Raw genomic sequence first — 21,468 nt, 5'->3', positions numbered from 1 at the left:
CCCCCAGCGTCTTCCCATTGTTTAATGGGAATTCGCCAGGAGCATGTCCAAATGCCATCTTCATCTAACACTTTGACAGGCTGGCCTCGAACAGTGCAAAATCTACCCAACCAAACATAAATATCATCTCCAGTCACTGTTTCATTGAACATCCTTACAATCACAGTTTTAAGTGTGTTATCAGAAAGTTTCTCGACAGTGAACATGGAGAACTGGGCTTTAACTGAATCAAACCTTTGCCAAAAGTCATTAAGCAGGGAAGCGGTTTTAAAACTGACATCAAATCCTTTGTTCAAGGGCAGAGTCATCAAACAATTCAGGTCGTCAGATCTAAAAGCTAAGGTCTTTTGGATCAGCTATACGGGACATTCCAAGGAGCTTCCCCTCAACCTGCCTGAATAAAAAACGCACGCTGTGGTGCCTCCGCACGCCGGCAGGGGCAGCCGACATGGTGGAGGCACCAACATTCTAAAAACTTAAAACAACAATAAATACAATAATAAATAACCAAATAAATAATTAAAATACCTTACCTTAAAACTTGTTTTAGCCCGAAGCAGCAGAGTTCAATGTACCTCTCGAAGTTGTGTGACTCAAGATATAAAAAGATCTCTAGTCAGGAAACCTCCAAGAGGCGATCGCAGTCTCAACCGTCCGACAAGATATGTGATCTTAGCCAAAAGGCCGTGAAGCGATGCCGCTAAGACGCAGCGGGGAGGAAGCCGGACACGGCGATGCCCATCTCGGCTTTGGTAAGTCTGGGGGACCTAAAAACGCTGGGGGATGGTAGTACCCTCCCCTGTCTGCAACGTCACCGGGCCTCGTCACGCTCGGCCTGACGCTGGCACTGCAGCGACGGAAAGTACTGCATCGCTCGTAATTCCCAAACGGTTCGTCGCAGAGCCACGTGCCTTATGTCATGGGAATCCTTGGCTCGAGCCGAACCAGACGCAGGTCTCAGATTGGCTCGTCGCTCTGATGGAATTTCGGGGATTTGGGATTTTGTCGAAAACCTTCTTTTGCAACCTAGCGCCGCCAGGTATTTGGCCCAGTCCCACCCAAAGCAGCACAGAAAGCTTCTTTGGAGTCTGCCTGTCAATAATCATCCCAAAAAAGTGGAAATTTCCATTCACCTTGGCGAGGGGACCTCAAAACGTGCTAAGGTGGCGTGTCCGAGATGGCTCGAATGGCTATAACTCCAGGAAGGAATGAGATCCCTTCACCCAAATCGGCACACCTGTGCAGGGGCTCAGTCAGAGGCCAGGTGAAAAAGGGCGCTGCGACAGGCCACTCGGTGGCGCTGTAAGCGACAACAAAATTAATACCAATTGAAAAAGGACAACCAAACAACATGGAGACAGCTACAGCTAGGCTGCAGTCAGTCCAATCGACTTTCAAAGTAAGGTCTGTGCTATATTCGAACTGAACCACCCACCAGGGTCCGATTTTTCAAGAGCGTAACTGACTTTGTTTCACAGGCGCACAACACATACCTCGCATGTGACAGAACTCCCCATTCTGAAACGCAAAAAAAAACGCAAAACGCAAAAAAAACCTCTTCTGCTTTGTTTCACCAACAATTTCAGGGGAGAGCGCGAACGCAGTCCCCCACTACCATAAATTATGCAGTCGAGATTCCCGCATTTGGGGAATTCGCAGGGGTCAGCATGGCCGGAGTGCAATGGGCAAGCCTCGCCCTGGGTGAACCGCCTTCTTGATCATGGTGTCTCCCCTGCCAGGTAAGTATGAAGGCCCAGGCGGTCAGCCAGAGGTATGATTTGCGTCTCTACCGTCCACACCAACGGTTAGCCCCCCTCCAGGAAAGGAAGGATGGGTGCCTTCCGTTACTGGCCTGGAAACTGCCAAGCTCATGGGCCGGGGCTTCCCAACGCCGGTTTTAGATGACTCTCTTTAACCAAACAAACCTGATTCGGTGCATCACCTCGTCTGTGAAAGACCTCAGGTGGTCAGTCCGGTCACCTTTTTTGTGAAGTAAAGAAACTATCCCTATTCTAAAACTGTCTGGAAGTATGTCGAGGGTCTCAAACTCTTTAAAAACTGTCAAAAGCTCTTGTCCTAAAATGTCCCAAAATGTTAGACAAAACTCTAGGGGAAGTCCATCCACTCCTGGGGACTTCCCCTTCTTAAAACCTCCAAGTGCTTTTTGGATTTCTAAGATGTTAAAATCTTGGGTTAAAATCTCATTTTGACAGTCAACCCTTTCCTCAATAAAATTTAAAACTTCTTTTGCAGTGTCAAAGTGTACCTTTTTAAAACTATATAATGCCCCATAAAATTTTTCCACATCCTCTAAAATCTCTTTTGTTGTGTTAACCTCCCTATCCCCTGTTTTAACCCTGGTTAATCCCCCACCCCTTGTTATTATTTTCTTAAAAAAATATCTGGTACACTTTTCGCCTTTTTCTATTTCTCTCTCTTTACTTCTTAAAAGGACCCCTTTACTTTTTATATTGGCTAAAACTGACATTTCTTTTTTTACTTCCTGAATTTCGTCGATAAAATCAAAACCATTATTTAAAAGATTAAAATACCTTTGTAGTCTTTTCTGCAACCCCAACATGCGTTTCTTTTCCCTACTCTTCTTTTCTTTCCCTATCTTTCTAAAAAACTGTCTTGTCCGGTCCTTTACCATCTCCCACCACTGTGCACGTGTATCGTAAAAGTCTTGGAGGGTCTGCCATTGGCTGAACTGTTCCCTATATTCTAAAACTATATCCTTGTCTTCCAACAGGGAACAGTTCAGCTTCCACAGCCCTCCCCCTACCGTCACACCCATGGGCAGTGAAAGGGTGCAAGACAGCATTATGTGATCAGAGAAAAAGAGGGGGGTTAATGTAGCATCGGTCGGCGGGCAGTCCCTTGTAAAAACGTAGTCGATTCGAGAGGCTTTGGTACTATCACCACTGAACCAGGTGAAGCCCTCCTCTCTTTGATGCAAAATTTTAAAACAGTCGACTAAATTAAAATCTCTGACTAAACCCTGCAATAACACCGACGTTTTGTCCACTCTAAAATCCTCCCCTACCCTTTTCCTGTCTGTTTTGGATAAAACACAATTAAAATCCCCTGCTACCATTAGGGGGGCCCTACCTAGCATGTGGGGTTGCAAGTCTTCTAAAAGCTCATATCTTTCATTCTTTTCCGTAAAACCATATACATTAAGAACATTAAAATCCCTGTCTAAAAAGGTCAGATTTACTAAAAGTGCCCGGCATTGCCTCACCACAGTGCTGCCCTTCACCAAGATGTTAGGATTATTAATTAAAACCGCAACTCCGTCATTTTTGTTAAAATTTGATCCGCTCCCTATGGAGGCTCCTGCGGACCATAGCTCCTCCATTTTCTTGTACCTAGTTAAAAAGGGCAGAGAACACTCTTGTAATAAAAACAAATCTGACTTAAAAGATTTTAAAAGGGACAAAATACTCTGTGCTCTAATGGTGGACCTCACACTTCTTACATTGATAGTAGAGATGGTGAGGGCCATGAGCAGTAGGGTTAAAAAGGTATAAGACATTTAAAACAGAAGACAGTAAAAAGCCTACAAAGATACGATTAAAATCATGTTATATCTTGTTGCATTTGCCTTTCCTTTTCCTCAGACGAGCTGGGATCAGGAGGGCAAATGCCTGTCGCATCAGAGGCCACAGAGGAAACCTCTTGTGGCTCTTTTGGCGACGATGCTGTTAGCTTAATGTGCAAAAAGATACCTCATTAGGGGACTCTAGGGGCCACATGCGCTCCAGATCTACCGAATCGATACTATCAAGCTTATATGCTGCCCTAGATTTTTTCTCCTCCGTTACAATCAGAGGAGACCCCGCGGGTCTTTTTTGCACCTGAGCGTTAGGGAGTGAACACTCTGTCTCACTCCCGGTAGATTCCTGCACCCCATCCGAAACTGTTACTAGTGAGGAATTGGTTTTTTCCTCACTTTCCTCTCCTTCCATGACCATTTCCTGTTCCGTTGCCTCCGCCCCTGTGGCCGTCCCACTTCCTCCTTCCTGCCCAATCCCTGAGGCCGGCTGGGAATTTGAAATTCCCGCCAAAACCTCAGGGACCGCCTCCTCTTTCCTTTGTTCATTCGTTTGTTGCCCATGTGGGGCGGCCATTTTGAGCTCGTTGGCAAAACTTTTAGGGCAGTCTCTGTAGAGGTGGTTTGTTTCTCCACAAAGATTGCACCGTCTGAAATTGGTACAATAATCAAACTGTGACCAATTTCTCTACACTTCCCACATACTAACTCTTGGCATGCTTCAGCGAGATGACCAAACCTGCAACCCTTCCTGCAGAGTTTGGTATGTAGCCTCTGCTCTCTCCGAGCACAATCATGGAAGGCAGATGTTTCAGGCCCTGGTAGCCCCCAGCGTCTTCCCATTGTTTAATGGGAATTCGCCAGGAGCATGTCCAAATGCCATCTTCATCTAACACTTTGACAGGCTGGCCTCGAACAGTGCAAAATCTACCCAACCAAACATAAATATCATCTCCAGTCACTGTTTCATTGAACATCCTTACAATCACAGTTTTAAGTGTGTTATCAGAAAGTTTCTCGACAGTGAACATGGAGAACTGGGCTTTAACTGAATCAAACCTTTGCCAAAAGTCATTAAGCAGGGAAGCGGTTTTAAAACTGACATCAAATCCTTTGTTCAAGGGCAGAGTCATCAAACAATTCAGGTCGTCAGATCTAAAAGCTAAGGTCTTTTGGATCAGCTATACGGGACATTCCAAGGAGCTTCCCCTCAACCTGCCTGAATAAAAAACGCACGCTGTGGTGCCTCCGCACGCCGGCAGGGGCAGCCGACATGGTGGAGGCACCAACATTCTAAAAACTTAAAACAACAATAAATACAATAATAAATAACCAAATAAATAATTAAAATACCTTACCTTAAAACTTGTTTTAGCCCGAAGCAGCAGAGTTCAATGTACCTCTCGAAGTTGTGTGACTCAAGATATAAAAAGATCTCTAGTCAGGAAACCTCCAAGAGGCGATCGCAGTCTCAACCGTCCGACAAGATATGTGATCTTAGCCAAAAGGCCGTGAAGCGATGCCGCTAAGACGCAGCGGGGAGGAAGCCGGACACGGCGATGCCCATCTCGGCTTTGGTAAGTCTGGGGGACCTAAAAACGCTGGGGGATGGTAGTACCCTCCCCTGTCTGCAACGTCACCGGGCCTCGTCACGCTCGGCCTGACGCTGGCACTGCAGCGACGGAAAGTACTGCATCGCTCGTAATTCCCAAACGGTTCGTCGCAGAGCCACGTGCCTTATGTCATGGGAATCCTTGGCTCGAGCCGAACCAGACGCAGGTCTCAGATTGGCTCGTCGCTCTGATGGAATTTCGGGGATTTGGGATTTTGTCGAAAACCTTCTTTTGCAACCTAGCGCCGCCAGGTATTTGGCCCAGTCCCACCCAAAGCAGCACAGAAAGCTTCTTTGGAGTCTGCCTGTCAATAATCATCCCAAAAAAGTGGAAATTTCCATTCACCTTGGCGAGGGGACCTCAAAACGTGCTAAGGTGGCGTGTCCGAGATGGCTCGAATGGCTATAACTCCAGGAAGGAATGAGATCCCTTCACCCAAATCGGCACACCTGTGCAGGGGCTCAGTCAGAGGCCAGGTGAAAAAGGGCGCTGCGACAGGCCACTCGGTGGCGCTGTAAGCGACAACAAAATTAATACCAATTGAAAAAGGACAACCAAACAACATGGAGACAGCTACAGCTAGGCTGCAGTCAGTCCAATCGACTTTCAAAGTAAGGTCTGTGCTATATTCGAACTGAACCACCCACCAGGGTCCGATTTTTCAAGAGCGTAACTGACTTTGTTTCACAGGCGCACAACACATACCTCGCATGTGACAGAACTCCCCATTCTGAAACGCAAAAAAAAACGCAAAACGCAAAAAAAACCTCTTCTGCTTTGTTTCACCAACAATTTCAGGGGAGAGCGCGAACGCAGTCCCCCACTACCATAAATTATGCAGTCGAGATTCCCGCATTTGGGGAATTCGCAGGGGTCAGCATGGCCGGAGTGCAATGGGCAAGCCTCGCCCTGGGTGAACCGCCTTCTTGATCATGGTGTCTCCCCTGCCAGGTAAGTATGAAGGCCCAGGCGGTCAGCCAGAGGTATGATTTGCGTCTCTACCGTCCACACCAACGGTTAGCCCCCCTCCAGGAAAGGAAGGATGGGTGCCTTCCGTTACTGGCCTGGAAACTGCCAAGCTCATGGGCCGGGGCTTCCCAACGCCGGTTTTAGATGACTCTCTTTAACCAAACAAACCTGATTCGGTGCATCACCTCGTCTGTGAAAGACCTCAGGTGGGTGCATCATTCGTGGAAGAGTCCAAGACCCCAGGAGGGCGCATCAGGAAAAAAGTTCGCAATACACCACTGCATGGCAGATCTCATTCCTTGTTGCAAATACAGTTGCTATTTAATGAAAAGTGAGATACGCACCACATGTGGTGCACATGTGTGCCAAAATTCAACGCTCATTTTTATGCAAATTCTACAGTATTATGGGATAAAACTTACAAAAATGGATTCCTCTGAGTGCCCTGAGTACAGTACAACTGTTTTCTCTAGGCCTCATAAAAAAATTTCTTCCGACTTCCACCCCCCTCGAGCTGCCTTTTCTAGCCAGGGAGCGTGCACCCTGGCCGGCATGGATGAGTAGGTACGAGGGGGGTGGACGGTACTATTTTTTTGCTAAATTCGGGGGATCCCTAGGGGTCGAGGGGCCTACCGTATGCGACCATCCTCGAGTTCCTGGGTGGCCCAGTTCCTGAGTTATAACGGTTCAAATTCCACATTTTGGGGGGCCGTAACTCGGACCCCCGGGGTCATAGGGACATGGGGCTAGTGTCGTCGGATAGAGCTCCCAAAGGTCTAATTTTGACCAGAGTTTGGTGTTTTTTCCCCTCTCTTTGGGTGAGTTATGGCCGGTCAAATTTTGGGACTTTTTGCATTTGCGGGCCCGTATCTCTGGCCCCCGGGGTCTATCGACTTGTGGGAGGTGGCTTCAGAGAGGGCCCTTTGAGGGCTATCAAGTCACCGAGTTTCAAGTCGCTAGGTCTCTTCCTTCCATTTGACTATCAAAAATGTGGGGGGCCATAAATTCGCCCCCCGGGGTGTTATGGATGGGGGGACAGCGGTGTTCGGTAGGCCTTCTGGAGGTCTTACTCCGTCCTGAGTTTGGTGCAGTTTGGCCCCGTTTTGGCCGTTTTGACCCCCGGGGTCATAGGGACATGGGGCTAGTGTCGTCGGATAGACGGCCCCCTGGTCTGACGTTTTTCTATGCATATTTCTACAGTATAATGGGATAAAACTTACTAAAATGGATTCCCTGAGTGCCCTGAGTGCAGTACAAGTGTTTTCTCTAGGCCTCATAAAAAAATTTTCTTCCGACTTCCACCCCCCTCAAGCTGCCTTCTCTAGCCGGGGAGGGTGCACCCTGGCCGGCATGGATGAGTAGGTGCGAGGGGGGTGGATGTCATTAGTCATTAGACTAGAAAATGAATGGGAAATAGACTGGTAAGGGACCAAGGTAATTTACAGTTTATTAGACTAAAAGTGGAATGACAAATAGACTGGTAAGTGACCAAGAAAATAGTTCCATTTGTAGTTTCTTAGACTAGAGGTGGTATGAAAAATAGACTGGTAACTGAATCAAGGAAATAGTCATATTTGTAGTTTATCAGACTAGAAAATGAATGAGAAATAGACTGGTAGGTGACCAAGGAAATAGTACTATTTGTAGTTTATTAGACTAGAAGTTGAATGAGAAATAGACTGGTAAGTGATCCAAGGGAATAGTCCCATTTGTAGTTTATTAGACTAGAAAAAGAATGGAAAATAGACTGGTGAGTGAATCAAAGGAATAGTCAAATTTGTAGTTTATTAAACTAGAAGTGTAATGAGAAATAGACTGCAAATTGTGCTCTCTAATGTATTAGACTCAAAGTTGTATTAACAGACTACAAATGGGACCTAAAAAGTTATATAAGTAACCAATGCTTGGGCAGTGTCCCTTGCATTCATCCTTTTGCTATTCATCCTTTAGTGTTTTAACAAAAGTAGATATGGCTTTGGACGACTGTCCCTTGTGCTTTCGTGGCTATAATCAGCTAAGCCAACACCTTCGTGTCTTTCACAAGGTGCGGAATGTGAAGGAGCGCAAGCTTCTCCTATCCATTGCTTCTGGGAGAGCTTCTCACGGCGGTACCGGCAGCTGAGGAAGCGGTCAAATCCCACCCCCTCTAGGCAGGTTGCACGGGCAACACATAGTCTGCTATCGGCCCTCAACAGCCCTGGGGAGGAGGAGTGCTCAGAGTCGCAGGTTGACAGACTAGATGAAGAGCCAGCCACCAGGCCTGAGGCAGAGCCAGCCACAGGACCCGAGGAGGAGGTCGCCGGGCCTTCAAAGAAGGCCCACTCCTCCGATGCACCATACCCCTTTCCGGACCACGTGCCAGCCCTAAGTGAGTATGACACTTGTCACTTTGATAACACCATACAATAACTTTCATTAATAAATCTCCTATTTGTAGATTATTAGACTAGAAGTTACCTGAGAAATAGACTGGTAAGTGAACCAAGGAAATAATCTCATTTGTTGTTGATTAGACTAGAAGTTGAATTAGAAATAGACTGGTAAGTGAACCAAGGAAATAGCACCATTTATAGTTTGTTAGACTACAAGAGAAATGAGAAATAGACTGATAAGTGACGAAGGAAATAGTACCATTTGTAGTTTATTAGACTAGAAAATTATAGTAATATAATTATACATATACACACACATATTATGTATGTATATATATATATATATATATATATATATATATATATATATATATATATATATATATATATATATATATATATATATATATATATATATATATATATATATATATATATATATATATGTATAATATAGTTTATTATATATTTAATTTAATTTAATTTAATATAATAATAATAATAATAATAATGTTTGTTAGTGTTTACCTCTATGTTATCGACCTGACTCACCTGGTCCTTCTCTTGTGCTTTCTTTTTGCAGATCAGCTCATTGAGGTGTCCAGGGCCCACTGGGAGGGCATCAACCCCACTCCGAAATTAATAAATAATGTGTCCTCAAAGATTTTTAGAATAAAAATTTTTATTTCATATATGTCAGCTGGCCAGACCAATCTGGCCAGCTTGATGTTTTTGGACAACAGGGCAAAGGTCCGGTCCTGGCTGTCTTTTTTAAGGAAATGCAACATTGCAGAGCCAACTCTGCACCATTACCTAAAAAATGTGGCACAGTTCCTCAAATATCTTAATGAGACCCCGCCGCCCACATGCCGGCTCTCCCGTGTGGCTTTCATTGGGATTAGGAGGGAAATCCAGAACTTGACCCGCCCAGTAAAGCGCAGCGTGGCAGTCCACGAGCTGGCTGTAAAACAAGCCAAGGAGGCCCGCCTGATCCCTAAAGCCACACTGCGAGCTTGCCGGGACTCTGCCAAAAAAATTATTTCTGAGATTCTGGGTAAGTTTTTGAATCCTTTCTCCTCTCATTATTTGGCGATCAATGTGATCCTTTATGCTTCTCTTTTTTTCTGTGAAGATCGTCTGAAGACTAGTCCTGAGAAAAAGGACCAATGGTCTTTTTATGGACACCTCACCACTTACTGGGCCAGCATTTATGGTCACCACGGAGGGGTGTTCCAAAATTTAACAATTAAAGAGGTGGAGGATGCCCGTGCGACAGCTACAGAAGGCCACTTTGTCATTAATGTGAGTGGTTCTCTTTCTCTCTGTCTCTCGTTGTCCACATGGTTTTCTTTAAAATAAAACTCAGCTTATGCCACTTCACACTGTTTCTAAAGATATCAGCCCACAAGACCAACCAGGCCTTTGGTGCAGCCCAGCTGGCCCTGGACCAGGAGGAGTATGGGTGGCTTGAGGAATTCCTTTCACTCCGGTCCAACTTGGTAGGGCGACGAGTTGCAAACTACTTCTTCTTTACCTCAAAGGCCAGCTCCTGCAAAAACTTGAACAAGTATTTTCAGGATGCGTGGGCGAGCATGGGGTTACCAGGCACACCCACATTTACTGATGTCAGGACTGCCATCGCCACCCATGTAAGCATTCCTGTACTTGTCCCGGCTTTATGAGTTTCTGGTGTGTTTTTTTTCTAACTCTTTGCCTATGCTGTTCTCTCTCCAAAAAGGCTAAGAACACTCACTGCCCGGAAGATAGGCACAAAGTGGCACAGTTCATGTGCCACGACACCACCACAGCTGACAGGTTTTATGCCCTCAACCTTAATGCAAAGCAGGCAGCAGAACACCGTCGCCTCTTTGATACAGCTGTGGTGGGTGAGGAAGCTGATAGTCCAAGGCAGCAAGGTGCCAAGAGAAGAAAGACGACAAAACCCCACAAGATGCCAGCTGAGGAAAAGTCCTCATCCACCAGCCCAACGCTCTCCGACAGCCCTCCCGATGCCGAAGAAGGCCAGAAGTCTGGGAAATCTGCTTCAGTAAGTACAATTTCCCATGGATTGGTTTAACTGTTTGTGACAAGTAGACATGTTCACTAACACTTTGCCTTTCTTATTATTTCTATAAGGAAAGAAGCACATTAATGAAGATGGTCCTCAGACGCAGACTGATGGTGAAGAACTCCCCACTTAAATCACCACAGGAAATAGCGTCTAAAAAGCTGGTGCAGCAAGTAAAAAAAGAGACTGGAGAAATTTTTAAAAAAATCCCGTAAATAATTTATGTAGCTATTTAAATTGTTTGTTTTGATATTTTTTATGATAATTGTTCTACTGCTTTTATTTCTACGATAAAAAAGTAAGGTTATCTTTTTATTTGTTTTGATAGCCTGTTCCATTTTTCTTTTTTCTTTTTTCTTTTTTTTGTAAATAGTTATAGTTAAGGTTAATGTCAGTTTGCTCTGAATCTTTCTGAACATGTTTATTTATTTATTTTATTTTTCTTATATAATGCATGTTTCCTATTATACTTTTTATATATTGTGTTTTTTTGTACAGAACTTTGAGGCATTTTTGATTTTGACTTTACAATGTCTGCAAAACAAAAAGTTCAATAAATATTTGAAATTGAATTAAGGTGTCATTACTTTACACACACTCACACACACTCACACACACTCACACACACACACACACACACACACACACACATATATATTACATGTAATAAAAATAATTTAAACATATTTATATATTGTGTGTGTAAATAAAAAGGTATATGTAATAAATACATAATAAATATATAGTATTTCTATACATAAAATGTTTAATAAAAACATATTTTACTATATTTTGAATAACTTGAAATTAGGATGTTTTCACATAAATACACTTCTATTTCAAATGTATTCAGGCCGATCATCATAACCAGTTAAACTGATTATTAGACTAGAAGTTGAATGAGAAATAGACTGAAATAGTGAAATGTATTGTTTATTAGACTAGAAAAGGAATGAGAAGTGACCAAGGAAATAGTACTTTTTGTAGTTTATTAGACTAAAAGTTTTGAATAAGAAATAGACTGGCAAGGGATCAGGCAAATAGTGCCATATGTAGTTTATTAGACTATAAAATTACTGAGAAATAGACTGGCAAGTGATCCATGAAATAGTGCCATATGTTTTCACATTAATACACTTCTATTTCAAATTTATTCAGGCCGATCATCATCACCAGTTAAACTGATTATTAGACTAGAAGTTGAATGAGAAATAGACTGAAATAGTGAAATGTATTGTTTATTAGACTAGAAAAGGAATGAGAAATAGTCTGGTAAGTGACCAAGGAAATAGTACTTTTTGTAGCTTATTAGACTAAAAGTTTGAATAAGAAATAAACTGGCAAGTGATCAAGGAAATAGTGCCATATGTAGTTTATTAGACTATAAAAATGAATGAGAAATAGACTGGCAAGTGATCCATGAAATAGTGCCATATGTTTTCACATTAATACACTTCTATTTCAAATTTATTCAGGCCGATCATCATCACCAGTTAAACTGATTATTAGACTAGAAGTTGAATGAGAAATAGACTGAAATAGTGAAATGTATTGTTTATTAGACTAGAAAAGGAATGAGAAATAGACTGGTAAGTGACCAAGGATATAGTACTTTTTGTAGTTTATTAGACTAAAAGTTTTGAATGAGAAATAGACTGGCAAGTGATCAAGGAAATAGTGCCATATGTAGTTTATTAGACTAGAAAATTAATGAGAAATAGACTGGCAAGTGATCCATGAAATAGTGCCATATGTAGTTCATTAGACTATGAGTGGAATGAGAAATAGACTGGTCAGTGACCAAGGAAATAGTCCCATTTGAAGTTGTTTGGACTAAAAGTGGAATGAGAAATAGACTGCAAAGTGTGCACTCTTGTTTTATAAAACGTATTTTACAATACATTATGGATAAATTGGAATTAGGAAGATTTCAAATAAAGTAACTGTTAAGTGACAAATGAAATAGCCCCATGTGTAGTTCATTAGACTAGAAGTGATTTGAGAAATAGACTGACAATAAAAAATATTGCTATTTAATATACTGCAAGACTTGCAACATTTGTGGTGCAAATGAACCAAAATCCAACATTTTTTCTATGCATATTTCTACAGTATTATGGGATAAAACTTACAAAAATGGATTCCTTTGAGTGCCCTGAGTACAGTACAACTGTTTTCTCTAGGCCTCATAAAAAATTTTTTCTTCCGACTTCCACCCCCCTCGAGCTGCCTTCTCTAGCCGGGGAGGGTGCACCCTGGCCGGCATGGATGAGTAGGTGCGAGGGGGGTGGATGGTACTATTCTCTTGCTAATATCTCCACGAAGCGGTGGACCCCGGGGCTGAAATTACCTACCGTATGCGACCACCCTCGAGTTCCTGGGTGGTCCGGTTCCTGAGTTATAACGGTTCAAATCCCACATTTTGGGGGGCCGTAACTCGGACGCCCGGGGTCATAGGAACATGGGGCTGGTGTCGTCGGATAGAGCTCCCAAAGGTCTAATTTTGACCAGAGTTTGGTGTTGTTTCCCTTCTTTCCGAGTGAGTTATGGCCGGTCAAATTTTGGGACTTTTTGCATTTGCGGGTCCATATCTCTAGCCCCCGGGGGTCTATCAACTTGGGGGAGGTGGCTTCAGAGAGGGCCTTTCGAGGGCTATCAAGTCACCAAGTTTCAAGTCGCTAGGTCTCTTCCTTCCATTTGACTATCAAAAATGTGGGGGGCCATAACTCCGCCCCCGGGGTGTTATGGATGGGGGGGGCAGCGGTGTTCGGTAGGCCTTCTGGAGTTCTTACTCTGACCCGAGTTTGGTGCAGTTTGGCCCCGTTTTGGCGGAGTTACAGCTTGGCAAAGTCTGTGACATTTTGGTTAACATTCACCACATTTTTCTATGCATATTTCTACAGTATAATGGGATAAAACTTACAAAAATGGATTCCTCTGAGTGCCCTGAGTACAGTACAAGTGTTTTCTCTAGGCTTCATAAAAAAAATTTTCTTCCGACTTCCACCCCCCTCGAGCTGCCTTTTCTAGCCAGGGAGGGTGCACCCTGGCCGGCATGGATGAGTTGGTATGAGGGGGGTGGATGGTACTATTTTTTTGCTAATATCTCCGCGAAGCGGTGGACCCCGAGGCTAAAATTTGGGGGATCCCTAGAAGATCGAGGGGCCTACCGTATGCGACCACCCTCGAGTTCCTGGGTATTCCGGTTCCTGAGTTATAACGGTTCAAATTCCACATTTTGTGGGGCCGTAACTCGGACCTCCGGGGTCATAGGAACATGGGGCTGGTGTAGTCGGATAGAGCTCCCAAAGGTCTAATTTTGACCTGAGTTTGGTGTTTTTTCCTCTCTTTTTGGGTGAGTTATTGCCGGTCAAATTTTGGGACTTTTTGCATTTGCGGGCCCGTATCTCTGGCCCCCGGGGGTCTATCGACTTGGGGGAGGTGGCTTCAGAGAGGGCCCTTTGAGGGCTATCAAGTCACCGAGTTTCAAGTTGCTAGGTCTCTTCCTTCCATTTGACTATCAAAAATGTGTGGGGCAATAACTCCGCCCCCCGGGGTGTTATGGATGGGGGGGCATCGGTGTTCGGTAGGCCTTCTGGAGGTCTTACTCTGACCCGAGTTTGGTGCAGTTTGGCCCCGTTTTGGCGGAGTTACAGCTTGGCAAAATCTGTGACATTTTGGTTAACATTCACCACAATTTTGGATATGTCCGCAAATGTTCCAGATGTGATCCGTGGTCATTCCGTGAATATAATGGTCAAATGGACAAATAGTGGGTTCGTGGGACCCAGGGTGGGGGTCCGCAAGTGGTCCGCTGATGATCCGCAGTCATTGTGTGAACATAATGGTCAAATGGACAAATAGTGGGTTCGTGGGACCCAGGGTGGGGGTCCGCAAGTGGTCCGCAGATGATCCGCAGTCATTGTGTGAATATAATGGTCAAATGGACAAATACGGGGTTCGTGGGACCCAGGGTGGGGGTCCGCAAGGGGTCTGCAGATGATCCGCAGTCATTGTGTGAATATAATGGTCAAATGGACAAATAATGGGTTCGTGGGACCCGGGATGGGGGTCCGATGGGGGTCCGCATCGGTTCCGTGGTCATTCTGTAACTTTAAAGGTCAAATGGACAAATATAGGTTTCGTGGGCAAAAAAATCGTACACCCCCCATTCGGGTAAATGCCACTGTTTTAACCCTCTGGAGTCTAAGGGTATTTTTGGGGCCTGGAGAAGTTTTGTCATGTCCTGACATTTGTGCTTTTTTCAGTTTCTTATAAATATCTAAATGGCTAAAGTCTAATCTCACTGTAATCAGCACAAACTGGGCTATAATAATATAAGAAATGCATGTATGTACATGATTGTGTTTTTGAGAAAAAAAATATTATGCGTGGTTAGTGAAAAACTAAAAATGTTTAAACACTTGAATAAGGCAAAAAAACACATAAAGAACAATGGTTCCCAGGATTTTTGAGAACTGGAGCTTGTAGCCTAGAATTTTTCTTTCTAAATGATGTGAAAATCATCTTGTTTACTCACTCACAGAGAACAATATATTGATTTAAATTTTCTAAGACACTTTTTGTTGGTAAAAGTCATATGCGAGTAGGCGTCAACTACCATGAATATCATTGTGATTTACACCTGAGAAGACAAAGGCCTGCATAATGAGCTGCATAATGAGCCATTCAGTCATCTGTGCCACTGAGAGGAAGGAGTTACAAGAAAGAATGCAAGAACAAAATAAATCTATATAATTTTATGTTTGTAGTTTATTTAGAATATATTTAATTATCCCACAACACATTTTAATATCCACTTGGGGGTGCAGTTAAACAGTTTATTAGAAACAATCAAAGCTGACTTTCAAACAAATTGTTTGGCATCATTGTGTGACTCCAGTCACACAAACCTTCAGAAATCCTTTTAACAATCTTATTTTCTACAAAAAAAAACATTTATTGTTATTATTATTATCATTATTATTAATGTTGAAAAGAGCTGAGAATATTTTTCTGGGTTTTTAGGGGGAATAAATTGAAAGAAAAGCATGTTTTTACATTTGTGACAGTTATCTATTTGTTACATTTATATTATTTACATCAAGCTTTTGAATGGTATATTATTGTATATTGTTATTGAAACTTCATAATGTTTCACTTGATTACTATACATTTAGTCAGGAATTATAGTTTGGAAAAAGTATTTGGAATAAGTCTAACTAGTAAAATGTTTACACGTTATGTGAAAACTAGTACAAGTATATAAATAAATAAAAAGAGACTTACTCATGTTTATGATCTCTGCTGAATAAAGTGCTGCATTCTTTTTTTCTGAGGAAATCCATTTCTCAAATCCTCAACCACATGACATCTTTTTGGGGTGAATTATGTCTTATTCCTCTCATCGCGAAGCAAACAGTAAAATAAACACTTGAAGAACAGTCTCGCTGCTTTTTCTTCTGTTATGGGCGTATTCAAGCCGCGCGCTTCAGTTTGAATCTGAATAGCGCGTTCAGCGCGGGGGCGTGGTCACATTAGATATAATGAAGGGAGACTTGAAAAACAGACATCGCGTTGTTTTCATATGGATTACTTTATCACAGAATATCTGTTTTCGGCGGCACTTGTTTAGTTTAAAAATAGACATGTCAAGCTTTCTATAGATATCTCCCCCATGTATTTTCGTTGAGTATTCACGGAGTTACAGTTCATTTTAATGACTTGTTTGTAAATGAAGATAAGCGCAGACAAAGGCTGCAGACAGCACACCTTGTTTGTTATCTTTATTTTATGAGTGCACAAAGTTTTGTTGTTATTATGTCTGTATCCAAAAAAAAGTAGACCCTTTACAGATTCGATTGATGTATTGCTCTTATCTGTACGATTAAAACTGAAAGTGTAATTTAAGGTCTTTTCGGGGTTATCAGGAGAAAATGACTCAAAACGCGTATCCGCGTTAATCGACTCGAAAGGGTTAAACCTGAGGTGTACTGCTCCGTGCGCCACCGTGTGGAGAAGTGCTGAATGGCATGTAGGGGCCTCAAATTTGGGTGGGCTTCCGCGGGGCCCCTCGGGGGTCCTGATCCTCCTGCGCCGGTCAGGGGTCTCCCGTGGGCCGGCAGACATCGACGCCGCGTCCGTCAAAAATTTTTTGGGGTCAGCGCGCAGGTCCCCTTAACCCACGTACACGAGCCCTCAAACTTATACCTGAATGGACGCTCCAAAAAAAAAAGGACTTTCTGGAGAAGTCAAGACGTGACATCCCTAGGAGCTTGCCATTCACCTCTTTAAAACAAAAGCGCACGCTGTGGTGCCTCCGCACGCCGGCACGGGCAGCCGACATGATGGAGGCACCAACAGCCTAGAAACTTAAAACAACAATAAATACAATAATAAATAACCAAATAAATAATTAAAAGACCTTACCTTAAAACGTGTTGGAGCCCGAAGCAGCAGAGTTCAATGTACCTCTCGAAGTTGTGTGACTCAAGATATAAAAAGATCTCGAGTCAGGAAACCTCCAAGAGGCGATCGCAGTCTAAACCGTCTGACAAGGTACGTGATCTTAGCCAAAAGGCCGAGAAGCGATGCCGCTAAGACGCAGCGGGCAGGAAGCTGGACACGGCGATGCCCATCTCGGCTTTGGTAAGTCTGGGGGACCTAAAAACGCTGGGGGATGGTAGTACCCTCCCCTGTCTGCAACGTCACCGGGACTCGTCACGCTCGGCCTGACGCTGGCACTGCAGTGACGGAAAGTACGGCATCGCTCGTAACTCCCAAACGGTTCGTCGCAGAGCCACGTGCCTTATGTAATGGGAATCCTTGGCTCGAGCCGAACCAGACGCAGGTCTCAGATTGGCTCGTCGCTCTGACAAAAATTTTCGGGTATTTGGGATTTTGTCGAAAACCTTCTTTTGCAACCTAGCGCCAGGTATTTGGCCCAGTCCCACCCAAAGCAGCACAGAAAGCTTCTCTGGAGTCTGCCTGCCAATAATCATCCCAAAAAAGTGGAAATTTCCATTCACCTTGGCGAGGGGACCTCAAAACGTGCTAACGTGGCGTGTCTGAGATGGCTCGAATGGCTATAACTCCAGGAAGGAATGAGATCCCTTCACCCAAATCGGCACACCTGTGCAGGGGCTCAGTCAGAAGCAAGGTGAAAAAGGGCGCTGCGACAGGCCACTCGGTGGCGCTGTAAGCGACAACAAAATTAATACCAATTGAAAAAGGACAACCAAACAACATGGAGACAGCTACAGCTAGGCTGCAGTCAGTCCAATCGACTTTCAAAGTAAGGTCTGTGCTATATTCGAACTGAACCACCCACCAGGGTCCGATTTTTCAAGAGTGTAACTGACTTTGTTTCACAGGCGCACAACACATACCTCGCATGTGACAGAACTCCCCATTCTGAAACGCAAAAAAAAAAAAAAACCTGGAAAAAACCTCTTCTGCTTTGTTTCACCAAGAATTTCAGGGGAGAGCGCGAACGCAGTCCCCCACTACCATAAATTATGCAGTCGAGATTCCCGCATTTGGGGAATTCGCAGAGGTCAGCATGGCCGGAGTGCAATGAGCAAGCCTCGCCCTGGGTGAACCGCCTTCTTGATCATGGTGTCTCCCCTGCCAGGTAAGTATGAAGGCCCAGGCGGTCAGCCAGAGGTATGATTTGCGTCTCTACCGTCCACACCAACGGTTAGCCCCCCTCCAGGAAAGGAAGGACGGGTGCCTTCCGTTACTGGCCTGGAAACTGCCAAGCTCATGGGCCGGTGCTTCCCAACGCCGGTTTTAGATGACTCTCTTTAACCAAACACACCTGATTCGATGCATCACCTCGTCTGTGAAAGACCTCAGGTGGGTGCATCGTTCATGGAAGAGTCCAAGACCCCAGGAGGGCGCATCAGGAAAAAAGTTCGCAATACACCACAGCATGGCAGATCTTATATAGATGTTCTGCTATTCGACACAATAAACGGCAATCCCCAAAAAGGGAAAGCACACCGTTCCTGGAGACACTGCAATACCAGGCCGATGCTTGGAGTGGATGGAGCAAGCCCCGGCTCCAGCTCCGTGATCTAAAAATCCATTTAATATGTAGTCCCCGGATGGGGGACGTATCAGATATTAAACTGATAAGAACAGATTTTTTTTTTTTTTTTATTAAATCCATACACTCATACAAATTTACAAATTAATCACTTGCAACAAAGGCATACAATATTTTCTGAACATACATGTCCCAAGCCTACAGAACTAAAAAATCATTCCGAACTCAAAAATCATTTCATAAAGTGAAGATACAACACATTACAATCAGAACCTCATAACCAGTACTAAATTTTTAACACCCAAGACTTTATCCCACCCCTACCCGAGGGAGCCCCCCCCATACAGCCCTCATCCCCTCGTCCCCATGAACGACCTTATACCCATTTACCTCTTTCACCAAACTAGCCAAAAGTGTTGAAAATAACTTTTGAGGTTCTAAACCAGGCAACTGCTTCCTCAGGCACCTTAGTCGCCAGTCCCATAAGATACGCTTCCCTTCTGAGATAGTAACCCATACTACTCTTCTCTGATTGTTCTCTATATTTCCCAACCCTACTCCATACAACACTAAGTCCCGGGTAATCAATGGTCCTCCCCACTCTCTCCACCAGCCAGTGACTGCTTTCCATAAAGCCACTGCTCCTGGACATGACCACAAGGCGTGCTCAATTGTCTCTTCTTCCCCGCAACCCACTGGGCACAAAGGAGATCTGCCCTGACCATGCCTATATAAACGCTCCCGTACTGGAAGCCTCCCTAATGCTGCCAACCAGTTCACATCCTTACACCTCCCTACCAAATAATCTGGTTGCAAGGACAACCAGTTCACTTCAATTGGAGGCCCTGCCTCTCTAGCTTCCTTAACAGAGCTCTCCTTCAACCTATCATACAGCTTCCTATGATTTAACAACAGTGACTCTTCCAAGCACCAAGGATTCCCTTTAATGATGTCTGCCGCCACTTTATAATGTTCAGGCCTATCCAGTGACCAAGGTACCCTATTACTCCACCCTGTTAAATGCCTCAAAGGCCAGCCCAACCAAAAGTGAGCCAACACATGTGCTTTATGCTCTAGAGCCTGTACCACTAGGCGAGCTGCAAAAGCAATAAACAAAGCCGTAACCTTCCAAGGGAGGCATGGCACCCCTCTGCCTCCCTCACCCAGAGGACGAAACATCTGCGCTCTTGATACTAGCTCAGTCCTCCCTCTCCAAATAAAAGAAAAAATCAACTTCTCCATTCTCCTCCCCTGCCAAAAAGGTAGGGGAAAAACATAAGCCAGATAGTTAATACTGGGCAACACATCTGCCTTCACTACCTGTACTCTACCCCATAGTGACAGATCCCTAACACTCCACCGGCTTACTTTAGACTGTAAAGATTCCAACAGCCCCTCCCAATTTTGTTGTGCACTATTCACCTTGAAAAAGCGAACACCCAAAATTTTAATGCCATCCTGACACAAGGTATACCCTCCTGGAACCACAGTCCTCTTACTCCACCGTCCTACAAACATCACTGAAGATTTACTGACGTTTATCTTGGCACCTGTGGCTTCTGAAAAACTATGCAAAATATCTCCTGTCACTACAAAATCTTTTTCAGTGGTCAAAAAGACTGTCATATCATCTGCGTAAGCTAACACTTTTGGCCTTAACCCTCCTCCACCTGGCATTACTACACCAGTCAAAGCTGCTTTTAATCGTAGTCGACTAATCAGAGGCTCTAAAGACAGTATATAACACAAGGGTGACAAAGGACACCCTTGCCTCACACCACCCAACTGTTTCACTGGTTCAGAATAGAACCCGTTTATCCTAATCTGACTGAAAGCCTCACTATACAAAAGCTGGACCCAGGCTATGAACCCTGGGCCAAACCCAAGCTTCTCCAACACTGACCACAAAAAAGAATGGCTAACCCTATCAAAGGCCTTTTCCTGGTCAAGGCTCAGGATTGCCAAAGGAAGCTGACGTTGCTCAGCCCAACTGATTAAGTCCCGGACCAAAACTAAATTGAGGCTGCCTGATCTTCCTGGGACCCCACAAGTTTGATCTGGATGAACCACCAAATCTAACACCCCCTTAAGCCGTATGGTTAAGACTTTTGCCAGAATCTTATAATCAGTAGTAAGTAAAGTTATTGGCCGCCAATTTGCCAAATCCTCCTTACTATTTTTCTTATGCAGGAGGGTCACCAACCCCCTCCTCATAGACAAAGGCAATTTCCCCACTTCCAGACTTTCCTGATAAACTTTAATCAGTTCAGTGCCTACTAAAGGCAAAAAAGCTTGATAAAATTCAGCCGGTAGACCATCACCACCTGGAGACGTGCCTCTCTTCAAGGACTTAATTGCTACCTCTACTTCCTTCAAGGTGACCTCCTTCTCTAACCTGCCTGCCTCCACTTTATCCAAGGTCCTGTCCAGATCCTCTAAAAACCCCTCCGCTGTTGACTCTCTTACTTCTCTATTCGCAAACAGCTCCTTATAAAAGGCAACTGAAGCCTTCAGCATTCCTTCAACTGAGTAGACCTTACCCTTCTCTGTATTTAAACATTCCATACTGCTACGCTTCTGCCTGCTCTTCACAGTAGAAAAGAAAAACTTTGTAGGCCTTTCATCTAGCACACGCTGACATACACCTGACTGCACAACAAACTTCTGTGCTTCTCCTCTATAATGTTCATTCAAAGAATCCTGCAAGAGTTTGGCTTTCTTCCACCCTTGACCAGTGCTCAATAGACCTTGAGAGCATAAAACTTGCAATTCTTTAGTCCATTGACGCACTTGATTCCTCTTAGCCTGCCCCAAAGCTAAACCCCATGCCCTGCAAAAAA

At 44.1% G+C, this 21,468-nt stretch overlaps 3 non-coding genes and 1 pseudogene across 3 annotated transcripts; all 4 read right to left on the bottom strand.

Moving 5' to 3' along the window:
* Positions 1-1,583: 1,583 nt before the first annotated feature.
* On the bottom strand, positions 1,584-1,747 carry LOC132134725 (U1 spliceosomal RNA). Its single transcript, XR_009429732.1, has one exon. It is a non-coding gene; the product is annotated as a U1 spliceosomal RNA (small nuclear RNA).
* Positions 1,748-5,964: 4,217 nt separating this feature from the next.
* On the bottom strand, positions 5,965-6,128 carry LOC132134712 (U1 spliceosomal RNA). Its single transcript, XR_009429727.1, has one exon. It is a non-coding gene; the product is annotated as a U1 spliceosomal RNA (small nuclear RNA).
* An 11,927-nt stretch (positions 6,129-18,055) lies between these two features.
* On the bottom strand, positions 18,056-18,219 carry LOC132134626 (U1 spliceosomal RNA). Its single transcript, XR_009429681.1, has one exon. It is a non-coding gene; the product is annotated as a U1 spliceosomal RNA (small nuclear RNA).
* A 352-nt stretch (positions 18,220-18,571) lies between these two features.
* On the bottom strand, positions 18,572-18,751 carry LOC132134716 (U2 spliceosomal RNA; annotated as a pseudogene).
* Positions 18,752-21,468: the final 2,717 nt, after the last annotated feature.

This window comes from Carassius carassius, unplaced genomic scaffold (assembly GCF_963082965.1).
Source record: "Carassius carassius unplaced genomic scaffold, fCarCar2.1 SCAFFOLD_61, whole genome shotgun sequence".
Classification (NCBI taxonomy): domain Eukaryota; kingdom Metazoa; phylum Chordata; class Actinopteri; order Cypriniformes; family Cyprinidae; genus Carassius; species Carassius carassius.
The sequence above is the reverse complement of the archived record's forward strand: the minus strand, read 5'-3'. Positions and strand labels throughout refer to the sequence as shown.